The sequence below is a fragment of the Drosophila novamexicana genome, unplaced genomic scaffold (genome assembly GCF_003285875.2).
Source record: "Drosophila novamexicana strain 15010-1031.04,08,12 unplaced genomic scaffold, DnovRS2.1 tig00001953-arrow-arrow-pilon, whole genome shotgun sequence".
NCBI lineage: Eukaryota > Metazoa > Arthropoda > Insecta > Diptera > Drosophilidae > Drosophila > Drosophila novamexicana.
The window spans coordinates 33,667-50,321 of record NW_020824913.1 but is presented as its reverse complement, the minus strand read 5'-3'; the positions used below and the strand labels follow the sequence as shown (position 1 = coordinate 50,321).

The 16,655-nt window shown below is 44.2% G+C and overlaps 1 long non-coding RNA gene across 1 annotated transcript in view; it reads left to right on the top strand.

Moving 5' to 3' along the window:
• LOC115768696 overlaps positions 1-16,084 on the top strand; it is an 84,087-nt gene extending 68,003 nt beyond the window's left edge. Inside the window, exon 4 of the long non-coding RNA XR_004018592.1 lies at positions 15,701-16,084. This is a non-coding gene — a long non-coding RNA (uncharacterized LOC115768696). The remainder of the gene's footprint in view (positions 1-15,700) is intronic.
• The last annotated feature ends 571 nt before the right edge of the window (positions 16,085-16,655 follow it).

Here is a 16,655-nt window from a genome sequence, read left to right as displayed (position 1 = left end):
AGATCCTAACACAGCCTGCAATTAGCTTGCGACGAGATATTAACTAAGAGGTCTATGTGCCTGCGGTTAGGCAACTTGACAAAAAGGCAGTCCACACACCACACATTCACTACACACATACCCACATACACATAATGTAATTGGCAGCGTAAACAAACTGCGTGAAAAGGCGGATTACAAAAAGTAAAAACCCAATAGTTAAGGGGCTTTAGGCGTTAACTATGTACACATGCGTATGTACGCTGTACATGCACACATGCATGCATGCATGCATGTATGTACGTATGCATGCATGCATGTATGCTGCAACTAAATACAAACAACGGTTAATACTGTGTGGGCTGCCAAAGTATTACATTAACATTAACATCAACGTGACGTACATAGCTATGTACATGCACACATGCGTACATACATGCATGCCGTACACATATGTATGTACATATGTATATGCAACCAAAAAAAGGTGGCTAAAAAATGCATGAGAGGAAAAAAAAAGAACAAGAAAAATGACAAAAAACAAAGCTGAAAACATAAAAATTAAAAAGCATGTCCAAAACTTTGCATATGTATATACATATGTACAGGCACATGTACATATATACGCACATACTCGCACACCCTGTCCCTGTCCCTTTCCACGCGGTACACCCTGTCGCTTGTGTCCAGCCGATTGCATTACACGCACGAAAATAAAATGCAAATGCAGCGGCCGTTAAGAGAGGGGGGGTCGGGAAGGGGCGAGGCCGGATATGCTGGCCGCCATTGCATTTTCGTTAGCCACACACATGCACACATACACACGCACACATGCATACGCATGCACACGCATGCATGCATGTGGGCATTTTCCATTTGGTTCATTTTTATTCTGACGTCTGTTGTTTTGCTCGTTTTCTCTACTGACATCATTTTTTTCGCCTTATTTTTTGTTGTGTTTTCACTTTTTGTTTTGGTTTATTTTCAGCCGCGTTTGTTGGGTGGGCAACAGGCGTCGGCAGGCAAATTACGTATACGCCCCGTCCGATCCCCTGCGCTCCGGCCAGAGCCGGAGTGTTATGAAAATGCCATGCACATTCGACGCACGGACGGGGCGGAACAGGACGGGACGGGACGGAACGGGACGGCCGGATAGACGGATGGACCGTAGACAAAGTGCGTGCCCATCTACTTTAATCGGTGTGCGTGTGCGATGGAGAGAGAGAGAGGGAAAGAGACAGAGAGAGAAAGCGCGAGGCAAAAAGATATATAGAGAGGGAGAGGGAGAGGGAGAGAGAGCGAGCAGGCTGGACACTAGCACATAAAAATGCGTGCAGTCAAGCCCAGTTTCAAAGGGGGGCTGAAGAATATAATACAACTGCGATCGTAGGGCCTACCCCGCCCCCTTCCCCACCACCCACCAACCCCCTCCACACACACGGTGGTTGCATTTTCGACTGTCCTGCGTATATTTATCTATTATATTTGTATACGTGTTTGCGCGCTTTGTCGTTGTTGTTATTGTTGTTTTTTTCCACATACTTTGGATTATGTTAAACTCGCCTCCAGTCTGCGTGGGCGTGTGTGTGCAGGTATGCGGGTGTGCGGGTGTGTGTGTGTGTGTGTGCTTTTTGTTGCTGTTCTGGCCTTTTCCTGTTTGGGGCTTATATAAACAACAAATTGTTGTGCCTACGCGCTGCTATTTACTTATATTTTTATTATTTTCTATTATTTTTTTTTTAATGCAATTTGACTTTTTGTATCTTTTTGTGCATTTATCAATTTAATTTGCGCTTCCATCTGCATGTGTGTGAGCGTGCGCGTGTGTGTGTACATAAGTATTCTATGTGCATGTGTCTCTGTTGACAGCTAGCCCCCCTCCACCCCTCCACCCCACCCCCTCCCGCTATCTCTGTCTCGCTGCCAGCCCCCTCTTCTTTGTTATGCAAAGAGAAGGCCTTTTTTTTTTTAATATTTTTAATATAATGTATTACTTACTTGCCCTTTTCGTGCGAAAAGGTTTTGTTTTTTGTTTTTTTTTTTTTTGTTTTGTGGCTGGGGGGAGGGGCTGACTGGGGCTACTTATATGCCGTCGCGGCCACGCCCTCGCATTGTTTTTTATGCAGTTGTGTTTACTTTGCTTTTAATAAAAAATGCGTCGCAAAAAATTAGCATAAACATTTATAATTGATTCCGCTGCACTGCACCGGCCCCACCTGAAGCACCTGAGTCCAGAGTCTACCCCCCAACCACCAGCCCCACCTCAACCTCAACCGCAGTCAGAAAATGAGCCCTGACAAAGGCCAATTTTATTGCTGCGGCCAGGAATCATCAAACAAAAAAAAAAAAATAAAACGAGATCCTAGGGAAAAATCTTTAACGGCTACAATTTTAAAATTTTCCCGAAATTCTCACAGGAATTCCTGGCTAAATACCTGAGCGGAGATCCCTTTGACCTGAAGCACAGTCAAACTGCCGCCTCTTCAGGCAGAACTTCAAGCTACATATTAATCATAATATGAATACCCTTGCAGAGGGAATCTTTCATAATGCTTGCCCGCGTCTATCACAGGGAAAGGTTTTCCATACAAGAACATACTTTTTGACCGATCGTTCCTATGGCAGCTATATGATATAGTCGTCCGATGTTGATTGGACATGGCACATTTATGAGGAGCATAGTGAAACTAATCAATGCAGAGTCTGGTCAAAATATCTTGAAAAACAAAAAAGTTTTTCATACAAGAACCTACTTTTTGACCGATCGTTCCTAAGGCAGCTATATGATATAGTGGTCTGATGTTGATAGGATTTGGCATAAATGTAGGTAGCATAGTGAAACTTATAAATTGCGAGTTTGGTAAAAATGTCTTGCAAAACAAAAAAGTTTTCCAAAGAACAAAAATTAATTTTCGACCGATCGTTCCTATAGATAGATGCCATATGATTTAGTGGTCCGATCCAGCTGGGTTTGCATAGAAGCAGACGGACGGACGGACAGTCGGACATGGCTATATCGACTCGCCTGTTGATACTGATCACGAATATATATACCTTTTTGGAGTCGGAAGTGTCTGCTTCTATGCGTTATACATTTCAAGACATTTCAAACATGTCGGGTATATAATAAAGGTGCCATACGAAAAGATTATTTTTCGATAATGACGTTATTCTTTGAATATCTGAATTGCTTAACAAGATTTCCTAACTAAACTTGACTTGAGACTAAACTGAGTACTTTTCCTCAAATATCTAGAGATGCGCAAGTCGCAGTTCTACTAGATCTACCGATCCGCAAGTGCTAGTTATACAAGGGTGTCTTTTCGTCGTAACTACCCGTTCTCCCTTGATTTTCTGCTCCTTTTTATAAGTTTCTTCAACTAGTTCATGGTAATTTAGTATTTAGTGATAAATATTAAGCTAAATATTGCATGTTATTTGTGGTTTTTAAATACTCGCTCGGAGTGTAAATAAAAAAGCGATTCACTAAAAAAAATAAATAAATACAACAATTTGCAAAGGAGAAATCGCTTACAAATTCAACAAAGCAAACAAATGCAAAATGCAATAAGAAAAAAAAAGCACAAACTTTAACGCGGCCCATCTGCTAACTGTGTGTGTGTGTGTTTGTGTGTGCGTGTGTGTGTGTGCAACGGATCGCATCGATCTTTGTCGTGGCAGAGAGACTTACATGATTTAAGGGCGACGCCAATTGGAAATCATCTGCACCTTCGCCCTGCGCCCAGCCATAGAAAGCTGTGCCCAAAAAAAAAACCGACTAAGTATATCAAGAGAGTACGGGGAGGGGAGAGGGGTGTCAGGGGTGGGGGGAGGGGCGGGGGCTTGGTGAGATGTGTGCAGCGCAGTTGCATGTCCGGAACTCGTTTGTGTGTGCCAAATATTGCAACTCACAAATCTTGGTCTTTCACGAAAGCTTCAGATCTCCAACAAGTTTCTGAGTGTGTGTGTGTGTGTGTGCGAGTGTGTGCGAGTGTGTGTGCATTTCTTGATTTTTATTTTGCTTTGCTTTGCTTTGCTTTGCGTAATTTTTGTGTAATTTTCGTGAAGCGCATTCACACACACACACACACATATATATATATAAATATATATATGTATATACATATATATAAATATAAATCTTATATATATATATGTATGTGTGTGTGCATTTGCAGGCACTGTATGTGACTAAAATTGTTGCCTTTTTATTATTGCCTCACACATGTGCGAGGCGCTGCCTCTGCCAACATTTTAGCAAATGACTTCACTTATTTACTTGATGGTGGCTAAGCGTCTCCCCCCCCCTCCTCTCCCCCCCCCCTCTTCCTGACGCCTGTGTTGATCATCATCAATGTCGCATTTTGCTTGCACCCCCCACCGATCCGCCCTCCTGCCATGCTCCGACAAAGACTAAGACCGGGCAGCCATACGGCGCGTTGATAATTTCCAAAAACAAACTCGGACGACGAACGCATAGCCGAGGTTAACGGCTTCAGTACAACTTTTTGAGGTTTCTCAACGCACACACACATACACACACATTTACACACACACACACACACTGACAACTGTGATCGCAGCGCAGCGACCTAGCGAGGGCAACGCTGAGAATTTAGGAAGTGCGACGAGTAGATGCCTGCTTTGCCAGGGCTGCAGGCCACTTTGTAAAGGGAGGGAGGGGGGGTTCAGAGGGGGGCGGACGCAGTATGCATGTTCAAAGCTTTGTTTGCAGCGGCATGTGTGTGTGTGTGTGTGTGCGCTTGCATATTTCAAACTACGGACAGCGATCTTCCCCTCTCTCACAGAGCACGAAATAAACGCGTTGCGCTCCGACAAAAATTGAGAGTGAGTGAGTAAAGTAGAGAGGGGGAGAATGGGAGAGAGAGGGGGAGAGGGAGAGAGCGAAAAAGTGAGTGAATTGGCCAAAAATATATTGTTTTTGCCAAAAAGTTGCCTCGCTCTCGCCTTCCTACTCGCTCACTCTCGCTCTATATTTCACTCCCTCTCTCTCTCTCTCTCTCTCTCTCTCTCTCGCTCTCTCTCTCTCTCTCTCTCTCTATCTCTCTCTGTTCGCTTTCGTTGCGCTCACCAACACTTTTGCAGCCCTCTAGATGCCCCCTGGACTGCAACGACGCCTATTGCGACTGCGACTGCGACGGCGACTGCGACTGCGACAGCGACAGCGACTGCGGCGTTACATAGATCACTTGGCATCTCCCCGAAAAAAAGAGCCTGCAGTTTTTTATTATTATTATTTTTTGGTAGTTCAAAGACCGCATTTCGAGCGGAGGCAATAAAAAACCGCAGCGTGACTTTGCTTTACCGCAGCGCCCCCTCCCCCTGCCCGCAGGCCCTCCTTGCTGCTTGTCTTGCTTGGCTGCTCGCGCTCCCCGTCTATTTAGGAGCCGTATATATGTATATATATACATACATATATAAATGTGTACATATGTATATAACAAAAGTGATGAACCCCCTTTGGGGAAGGCGCATTCCAGTAAAGTTTGGCTTAGTCTTATCTGACGGAAAGCTCTTTTTTGCTCTCCCACATAGTATTTAGGGGCCGATCGAGGCCCTGGCTGACTGTACAAGGGCAGCTATGAAAGAGGGCGAGGGAGAGGGAGAGAGAGACAGAGTATGGCTGCCAACTTATCTCGCTTTCTCTCTCTCTCTCTCTATCCTTCTCGCTCACACACACACACACACACACATACAGGGTGCTGAAGGCTATGCAGCCAGCTTCGCGGACGAGCAAGAGAAGGAGGAGGAGAACGAGGACGAGGTCGTGTGTCTTTGGATTTATTCGGCATAACATTTTTTTTGTGTTTTCTCTTTTCGCATTTGTCTTCACACACACACACACACACACACACACATCAGTTTTAGTTTGTTCTTGCTTTTCGTAGATGTTGGCTTCAAAATTGAATTTTGGAGCTCTCTTCGCTCGCGTCTTTGGGATCAATGCACCCGTCTTCTCTCCATCTTTCGAGCTCTTTTCCAGTCTCTCCCTCTCTTTCTCTCTCTATCTCTCTCTCTATGAGTGCGATGCGCTTGCAATTTGAAAAATGATTGCTGGCAACGAGCTACAACCCTTTTTTTCTTTCTCATATATGTATCTTGTAGAGTGCATCTTAAAGTTCAGCAATCCGAGGGTTCTTTCAATTAATGTGCAAAAGTAAATATATAAGAAAACAAAATAAGCGTGCAATATACACAAAAAGTGTATACCAAACCGAAATGACTAAGATAAGACACACACACACTTACACACACACACACACACACACACACACACACACACACACACTCCTTTTTGGGTTGCAAAAGTCAAACAAAGCTCAAGGTGATCCTCTTCCAGCGACTAGGCAACTTTTCAGCTCGCAAAAATGAGCAAATGGATGGATTTGCCGGCGTTCAAGGCAGCCAAGGTGCCATAAACCTTAAAGTATGATCGCCATTAAAAATATACTAGAAGAAATTACCCAGCGTTGCGCGAATCAAATTGACTGTATTGTGAATGCAAGTGGAGCCAACTTTAGGCATGTTTCCGCGTCAATCGCCACAAATGTATTGTTAAATCTCTTTATCTTTCCCTTGTTGTTGTTCAATTTTGTATAACTGTATTTTTCTTTGAATAACATGTGAGTGGCAAAAGTAACGTTAAATAATCTCTAAATAAACAGCTGATCGCTTTGATTTTGAAAGTCAAAGAATACGGTCTCAAAGTAGGGACTCCAGTTAATGGTCTTTTGGCGAGATTTGGCCATTTTAAAATGTTAAAAATTGTGGAATTTGTTAAATTAAAAATTATAATTTACATAATTATAATATACAAATTTATCGCTTGCCTTCAGCTATATCTTTTTGCTATATCAGCTGTTTGTGGTATTGATAGTTTTATATTTTTCATAACATCGATGCGAAATTCAATATATCATCGCAAAAACCACGAATAACTCGGGGCGAATATCAACATATTTTGCAAATATGACAAATGTGGTTTCTAATGGGAAAGCGTACAGGCAACATATTATACATTCGCAAAAAATGTGAGAAATGTCGCCAGTGGAATTTGTTAATCAGATAAACTTAAACTCACAGTCGACCCAAAAGGAATATTAATTAGATACATACATATATCAGATACTTGGCGTATGGAAAACTATTTAATATTTAATCGGCCATTTAAAAGTGCCCCCCTCCCACTTTATTCTCCTGTACACGGGCCAATTAGAATGCCATCAAATGGAGTTAGAAAACACACGATTAAGGAATTAAATGATTTGTCACACGCTAATAAACACATGCACATAACATAACGCACACAAGTTCACACATTTACACGCACATACGCACACACACACACACACGAACACGCACACCCAGACACACAAATGGAATTAGCCTATGATGGGCCATAATCAGGCCAGCCTGCAGGCGGGAAACGGGGAAACAATCCTTAAAACTACCAAACAAGTTCAAAGTTCAAAAAGGCTGAAATGCCACAAAATCAACACGTCCCCGCACACACACGCGCACACATGCTTACAGCTAAGGGGAGAGGGGGTAGGGGGGGTTTGACAGGGCTTAGAAAGAAGTGCTGCCAAGAGGCAAAAACCGCTTAAGTGCGCCTATAAAATTACTGTGGAAATTTCACACTAAAACTTTTGCCCAAAACCCACAAAATTGGGCGGAGCTGATGATGATGTTGATGATGTGCGAGTGTGTGCGTGTGTGTGTGCAAATGAGTTGGAATTTTAGGGCACAAATTCATCATAAAATCACTTAAAATGATATTAACAACCCTTTGCCCCTGCCCTAGCCCTAGTCCTTGCCCTTGCCCTTGCTTGTCCTGTTCCGGGTTCTTGTGTTGCCCTCCCCAGACAGGCCTATCCCACATGTGCTCAAGTAATTGCGTGTCAAAACTTTTAAACCTTTGACCTCGCCTGCCAGCCTGTGAGCAGTCAACGGGCAAACAACAACAGGAAGCAGAAGCAGCCGCAGCCACCCTTTGCCTACCCCTTGCCCAAGGTTTGGCGTGCTGCCTGCCTATTTTATGGGCGTCATTGCCTAATCCTTTGATGGGCCTAATCGTGGACACAGAGCCCGCTGCTCGCCCAGGCCCAGGCACATATCATGCTAATTTGCGGACAGCCGCCTTCGTTTGACTCGGCTTCCGATTCAGGTCCTTCCGCCTGCTGCTTGTTGTGCGTGTGTTGTGTGTGCTGTGTGTGTGTGTGTGTGTGTTGTCTGTAACGGCAACCGGACACCCCATAAAACTAAACTAAACACACAAAGGCCCGAGCAGGACGGTCGGTCGGTCGGAGGGTCGGTCGCCCATATCAATAAATGTGCCGAGGCGCACAGTCGAATGCCTTATGCTCGTCGCATGTGGCAGGGTGGTAAGAGGGCGATACAGAGAGAGAGAGAGAGAGAAAGTGGGAGAGAGAGACAGAGAGGGTGCGTCTTGTGGCGCCCACGAGTGGAAGTGGCAACAAAAGTATCATAAAAGTGTTAAAATCATTTTGGGGTTGACTTCCGTCTGCTCGACCAGGAACCAGCTCCAAGTCGTCCGTCCCAGCGACTGCTTAAGTGGCCATCATTAGGAATAGCTCAAGGTTGGCAACTGAGATTGGACTTTGGCTTCCTTTCCTTTCTTCTTGCACTGATTGACAGCCGCGTCCAATAGTTTTGCGCTTCGCTCCTCTGCGAACAATTCAAATGCAAAGGGGTGTGCCGGTGTGCATGGCCGCGTTTGCTAATTAATTTACATAATACCTGCGAGACGTGGCCCCATCATGCGCTACATTGGGAAGCTTACCCACGAGTGAAATCGCCTGGCGCAACACGCAACACGCACGCCAGCCAGGCGTACTCTCTCTCTCTCTCTCTCTCTCTCTCTCTCTCTCTCTCTCTCTGGAGTCCCGGCAATAATCCCAGAGCTAACCGAATCCATTTCCCCTGTTGCCCTGCCGCCCTTTAGCCCATTTCCTCAACGCATTTGGGGGTCACTCAATCGACGACGTGCTGGGAAATCCGAGAATTTCACTCTTGAATTTCTAATAAATTCCAGACGAGGGCTGCGCGCCATCTTGGGAAAAGCTATGAAAACGAGTCTCCCTGCGAGTGTGTGTGTGTGTGCTTGTCTGATGATTATGTGTGTAATTTCCAATTATGATTTCCTTGGACGTCCTTCGCCGTGCGGTATGTGAAAAAAGGGAGAACCTTTTGTGGACACAAGCCAGCTGCTTGTCAGCCATATAATATTATAATAGACTCGTCGGCTATTTGGAAGGAATTCTGTCTAATTTGAATGCTCACATATTTCCTCCACACATGCACAAGTGGAGGAGGATCCAGGAAAACACACGCTTAACCGCAAAAGTATTTCACACCCGAACGCTTCGGGCCGGGTCAAAGGGTGTCCACAAGTTATTTTCAGGGGGGGAGGGGAGGGGAGGGTCAGGTCCAGTGGTCTTCACGGTCACATTTGGTTTTCTTATGGGTGGCCTTCTGGTCGGGTTTTTGGTTTGGGTTTTGCGTGTGCGTCTTAAGTGTTTGCTTGGGCCTGGCCGAGACTGAGATTGAGTTGTCTGAGACCCAAGGAAAGCCCTGCTGGCAACATCAAGGACAGTATTGTCTCCTCCACCTCGACTCTTGCGGGTAATCCCTGATTTTCTGCTGTTCATCCGAGTCCACGCTTTTGCACCAGTCTCGTCTACATAATGCCCAACTTGGCAACAGCATCTGCGAGTCTCTCTCCCTCTCTCTCTCTCTCTCTCTCTCTCGCTTTCTCCTTCTCTTTGTGTTCTTGTTGTCTGGTGTCGCATTCGCATAATTTGTAGGTCATACATATTTGGCATGTTAGACATGTTTCCTTGGTGTTTTACATGATAAACACTTAACGGTGCTAACAAAACAAAACAAAATAAAACAAAACAAAACAGAACACGCACAGGCCAAACACCAGAGACCCAGTCTTCAGCCTGGGCTTGGCCGTTTTTTGTCCTCATGCCCATTGCAAACGCATAAAAAGGGTATAGCACAGTGTGGCAACAGGGGAAGGCATACTGCGACCTTAGAAACTTAGACTTGGTAATTAAAAATGCTAGAAAACATTTAAGAAGAATTTCTTTTCAAGAACTTGCCAATTTGTATAATGAGATACCACATTTTGTAGGTCAATCCAGATGGAGTATATTAAATGAGTTGATAGCTCTCCTGCTTCCCTAGATGTTGAGGTCTACTCCCCAGGCTTATGGCATATACCAACAATAATTGAAATAGTTAAAATAGAAGAAAACAGAAGCAGGATTGGGTAATTGAGATACTTGAGGAATCTCGAATGACCCCTTTTTATAACTGCCCTCAAAAGGGGTTAAGAACCTGCTCTGCGCGCTGTAATACAAATCCGATGCGCATTTGGTTCGATTTCGGTTGCTGCAACTTGGGATATTCCATCGCTCGAGTGGAAGCAAGTACAGTCGAAAGATCGCTTGGATCGCTTTTTATAATAGCAGCCATTAGAGCAGCAGATGCTGATTGACTTGGCAGCCTGACTGCCAGTCCAGCTGGATGCAAGTGAAGGCAAGCTTAAGACTGCTAATTAAGGGCTTCGGCTTTGGCTTTGGGCCGAGAGCCGGGGCTTAGATGGCCGGCGCAGCGCAGCAAGTTGGCCAAAGTGAAATTGTGCTAAAAACTTCAATCAAATGCTGAGACTCAAACAAACCAGTTGACCAAGGGAGCTGCAGCCAAGGGCGAGTGAAACCGGGCGAAGCCCGAGCTCGGTTGCCTTTTTTTGTTGGAAACTAGTTTTCTTAGTTCCGCGTGCGGGCTGCTCGGTGCTCTCTCTCTCTTTCTCTCCCTCTCTCTCTCTCTCCCTCTCTGTGTGTATTTGTGTGTGTGTTTGGCATTGCCAAAAAACCAACTCGAAACATTTTGGTGCGCCAGGTCACGTTATCTGACTTCGTCCTCCTCATCATCATCATCATCATCATCATCATCTTCCAGCCGGGACAAGCTTGGCAAACATTATGCGCTCACAATGCACTTTTCAATTTAAATCTTCCCCACTCAATCCTTGGCGACTCTCTCTCTCTCTCCTCTCTCTCTTTCTCTCTGACTTTTGGGCAAAAACAAGTAAGACCAGGATAAGGGGACAAATCACCAGCGACTGCCCCGATCCCCTTTCTCACTCCCGCTCTTTCTGGTGATCATCGCGCTGCCTTCTTTCTATATAGGTCGTTGCAATTTAATACTTGGATTTTATGTTTGCATCGCTGTGTTGTTTTTTCCCCCTGTCGCTGCCCTCCGTTCCCCATCCTTTTTGGTTGCATTCAATTTGGTTTTTTTTTTTTGCCCGGTTTCGGTTTCGTTATCGGGCCCAGTTTCTGCATCGCTTGTTTTGGTGTCCCTGCCCCTGGTTCCTGGCCCCTGCCTGCAGCTGAGCTTCAAATCTTTTGGGACAAGCTCATGCATTCTCGCAGCGAGACATAGTTAATGCAGCCGCATCGCAGAATTCAAGTAATAAGCAGTTTGTCGGCAGTCTCGATAGTCGAGCATTGAGAGCTGAGAGCCGAGAGATAGCAAACAGGTTTCGCGTCGAAACACACATATTCGTAGCATAGTAATTTGCAATGGACACCTCTGGCCGGGTGAAACCACAAATTGAGCCCTTTTTCGCATACGCGAGAGAGTGCCAAGTAGTTCGATTAACGGTCTACTGATTTCGTCCAAAAACCTACCGAGCTGTCTGCTAGACCACAGCACGATTAAGTTATGGATCATCAACAGGGAAGCCAACTGTTGTGTCTATCTATCCGGCATGATCCTTGCGAGGTTGACAGCCGCTAATTAGTTGGTTCATCCGACCATCCTTCTAAAAACCTATCGGGCTGCCTGCTAGACCACAGCACGATTCGTTTATCGATCATCATCAGGGAAGTTAAGTCTTTTGCTTATCAGGCCATGTTCCTTGGATCCTTGTTTGACAGGCGCTGAATGGTTCATCCGACCACATGATTCCGTCCAAATGCCTACCGAGACCACAGCACGATTAACTCATCGATCATTATCAGGGAAGCCAAGTCTTCCGTCCATCCATGGCCATGATCCTAGGAAGGTTGACAGGCGCTGAATGGTTGGTCCTTCCGACCACAGGAAATTTCCGAAGACCTGGGTTTTCCAGGTGGGCAATCTTCCAGACATAAGCAGATCTTTCAGCTCGTAATAAATCCATTTCTATTGTTAGAAATGACTAACAAAACTTCCCGAAAACGAGTCAAAGGACTTAGAAAATTGATTTCTACCACAGATTATATATCCTTTTCAATCGATTGAGCGTGTAAGCATCGCCAGTTGATCGCAGGACATTATCAGCTTCTAGCAGCAGTCTTCAGACTTATCTAGAAATATTCCTCGACTCGGCTGCTGTCAAGCTACTTAAGATGTCCAGAATTGGGCATATCTCCATTTCGGGCAAGTAGAGAAATGATGGGGAAAATGTCAGACAACAAATGTGGGTCGCCACACTTGAGTCTCGCTCTCTGTGTATGTGTGTGTGTGGTTGCCAGGATTAGTGGCGTGTGGGCGGGGGTGGGGGCGGGCTTTTGAGCGCTTGACAAGCGGGATAACAAGGGGCTGACCGCCTGCTACATGGCTGGCTGCCTGGCTGCTGCCATGACAGCGCTTAGCTAGTGCCCAAGGTCGCACATGCGAGTAAGAACTGGGCTGGGCTGGGCAGGAATAACGAGTCCGTTGCCAACAGCTGAGAGTCAGCATACACACACACACACATACACACGCACACACATGGAGCGAACTTGCAACCTGTTGAAGAAAGTTTTAAGAGCAATAAGCAACTGCAGAGTGACACGTCACTCGGCGAAAGCCAAAAGAGAAAGCTAAGCAGATGAAAATCCTTTATTTTCATTTTATTCTTTTTGCTTTTTCTTTGCCAGCAGCGACTGCGGCAGCGACTGCGGCAGTGACTGCGACAGCGACAGCGAGTGGACCGCTAGCTGCCCCAACGCAGCCCATTCCAAGTAGAACACACATGTGGCATGCGGCATGTGGCATGCGGCAGCATAGAAACAAACATAGGCAAAATCAATAGCATTCGCCTCTGGTCAACTCAGCTTACAGGTGGTTTTCCTTTGGAGTCAAGGCGAAGGGATGAATATCCAAAGGATCCCAGAGGCACTCGGTTGGGACTAGGAACAGCAGATGAGCAGAAAACGTGCTTTTATACTTTATATTATCGAAATTGGGTGGAAATTATTGAAAAATGCTCTTTAGAAAATGGCTATAGTTTCCATGGACTCTCAGTTTGTATGCTTCATAGTGAAAGACAGACAAAAGAACTCGTGACAACTTTTTTCCTTATAATTTGCCATTTTTTACAAATCAGATCAGATTAAAAATATGTATATATAATATCAGATATATATATCCTGATTCAACCCCCGTTTATAGCTCACATGCTTCTCCCAAAATGTCTAGAACTTGACTAGCTAAATGAAAAGATGTTCGCAATATCAAAATATTCCGTAATGCTTATTCATAATTTTTTAAAGATAAAAGAAATTTCTAAAAACTTCTGCAACTTCTCTCATTGGCCCAGCAAATGCTTCCAGCTGGCTCTGCTCAGATTCGCGAAGGGGCTTTGCCAACATCGAAAAACTATTATTTTTATACAAGAATATAAACTTTTAGCCCAATTCCGCTGTCAACATTTCCTACATTATTTGCCAATGCGAAATATGTTGCCTGTATAAATTATAACTTTAAATTTAGCTAATCCCACACGTTTTTAACATTTAAAGATGGCCAAATCCCGCAACAAGTCCATTAACTGGAGTCCCAATCAAAGCGATCCGCTGTTTTTTTAGCAGTACTTTTGCCATTCACATGTTAACGACAACTCACGCTTGCTAATGGAATCGAAGAATGTAAGGTTTGCAAATGCAACATATTTTGAGCATATGCTAGTGGAATCAGGCTATTAAATTCATCCCAAAAGGTATCTTAAACTGAGCTGGAACGCGCCTCAGTTTATTTTCGTGTTCGTGTTGGACCGTGCCGTAAAAGCCCGGCCCGCTGCCATCTCTTATACGAGCCCAACTACGGGACTTGCATAGTTGCATGTGATCGAATATAACGGGACTCAGCGTCCGGTGTAAATATTGGTCAGGGCTGCGAGGGGCCAGAGTTGGTTCAAGGTCATCTTGATGCCCATTTTCAGTTATGTTCGTGTCCCTCACCTGCCTCTCAACTGCACCTGCACCTGCACCTGTAACTGTAACTGTACCTGGGCCTTGAGACTGCTTGTTCCCATTTTGTATCCTTGAAATTTTCGCATTTTTTTGCCATTCATTTTGGCATAGAAATTTATCTGTTGCCACATTTCCACATGCCGTTTTTCAAGCGATTTTCTCTGGGCAGCTGTTGTTGTAATCTTTTTTTCGTTCAAGTGCCAGCTGAGAAAAAGAAAAATTGGCAGAGGCTGCGCGTTGACGTTGACGTCGACGCCAACGACGACGACGGCGGCGACGCCGACAGCGACGTCGTCGCTAGCACTAGAGCAAAAGAAGCTGCTGGAAAAACGAAGGCGACCCAACGAAAGCGAAAGTTTTGTCTACCCACATGAGCTCACACACACACAAACACACACATAGACACAAGCTTGAAGCTGCGCAGCCGAAGCTTGTGTCGACGTCGACGCCGACGCCGACGCTGACAGCGACGCCGAAGTGCGCACGTTCCTTTCATTGCGTCTCGTTTTCTTTTCCATTTATGTATTGCCCTTTCGAGTTATTTTTTTTTTTTTTTGGAGCTGGCCCCGCGTCTGCAGCAGCTACTGTTGTTATAGTCCTTTTTATGCGCTCGATTTTCCCATTTTCCTTCAAAGCGGCGCCCACTTCTCCCACCGAAACAAGTTTCCTTTCGCTGCGAAGAGCGAGCAACTTGTGCCCGGCCGCCCACTCGACATTCTCTTCGCGTTGCCGCTCTTAAGCATATCTGAGTCTTAAGAGCGCTTCCCACTGATTTATGCCCCCCTCCCAAGCCAATTGCTGCTTATCTATTGTTTTTGTTGGGCTTAGTTTGGATTTGTGCAAACTACTCGAAAACGCTTCGCTCATGGCCGTCAGCCGAAACGCTCAAATGAGCTTTAAGCGTCGAGTGAGCTTTCGAGTGAAAGATGTGAACGAAACTTTGCCGCAAACTTGATCAGCAGCACAGCCAGTGAAAAAGCCTAGACACACACCAGTTTCTAAAAGACGTGTGCGAAACATTGCCGCAATTTTGATCTGCACAGCGAAAAAGCCCGGACACAAACCAGTTTCAGTAAGTAGTGTGCGAAAATTTTATCGCAAATTTGATCAGTGCAGACAGCGAAAAGCCAAGACACAAACCAGCTTAAGAATACACGATATTCACAAGAATTATTTTCACGTAAAATATTTAAATACGTTCTCTCTGATCTTCAGCATATTTTTATATAATAATATATATATATATATATTATTTGGAATACCTTATGTTCGATTCTGAGATATTTTCTGTTTGCAACAAAAGCGCGGATCTACACAAAGTTTTATACTTTTTATACACTATATAAATATTTTATAATTTTACATTAGCACAAAATCATTTTTAATGGTCGAATTAGTGCTGAAAGTAGGCAAATTCTAATGTTTTATTTATTTTTCTATTGCAGCATTCAGATACGTTGACAGAAGTTTAAAAACCTGGTTAAGGGAACACCTCAACGTTCCTAAGAGCAAAAAAAAAAAAGGAGATGTTATCCTGCTTATTGCATAGTCGAGTCGAGCTGGACGTATAAAATTATTATTTGGAGTGATTTAAGCATCAAACAATGCTTAAATTATATCAAGAGAATTCTGGCTCGAAACTGTTTTTCTATAAAGGATCTGGAATGAGACATAAGGATCTTGTAGGATTTTTACAGAACTGACGAAACTCTCTTCATCATCGGATCGGATAGGAAAGGCCATTTCCCAGAACAATTTCCCACTCACACACTCTTAACAAAGCCAAGAAGAAGAAGTTACTTAAATAATATATATATGAGTATAAAACCATGTCAATAGAATTTCTGTGATTTTAGCTAGTTCCATTAGCGACAAGTTGTAAATAAAGTTTTATTGCCAGAAAACAAACTTTTACTTGGATTTTCTTTCTGATGACCGTAAGGTATTATCAAAACAATATATATCGTAAATTTGTGCTCCGATTCCTGAATAAACGTTTAGATTGGTTCATTTTATTCTATTTACTTTATTTTATTTATTGATTTTATTTATTTATTGTCAAAATGTTATGTATTGAATTCATTCGAAATGAATCAAAATATTTTCGAAATAAATCGCTTCTCTTTAGACTTTTTGCGTTTGTATTGAACAAATAAAAAAAAGGAAGAAATGCCAAGCACAGGCTAAACACTCGAACCGAACAAAGTTGGACACGAATCGAGAGTCAAACAAAAAAAATAGATGACATAATGCGCCCTTGCGTGAACTGACTGACGATTGGGCATTGGGATGGTGTCCAAAAAGGGCCCGGTTCCGGGCCCGGAGTGCTGCCAGCAAAGAAAGCAAAGAGGAAAACGTGCGGCTTTTCCAAAAAGGAGCAGGCCAAATTTTGCAGTCAAC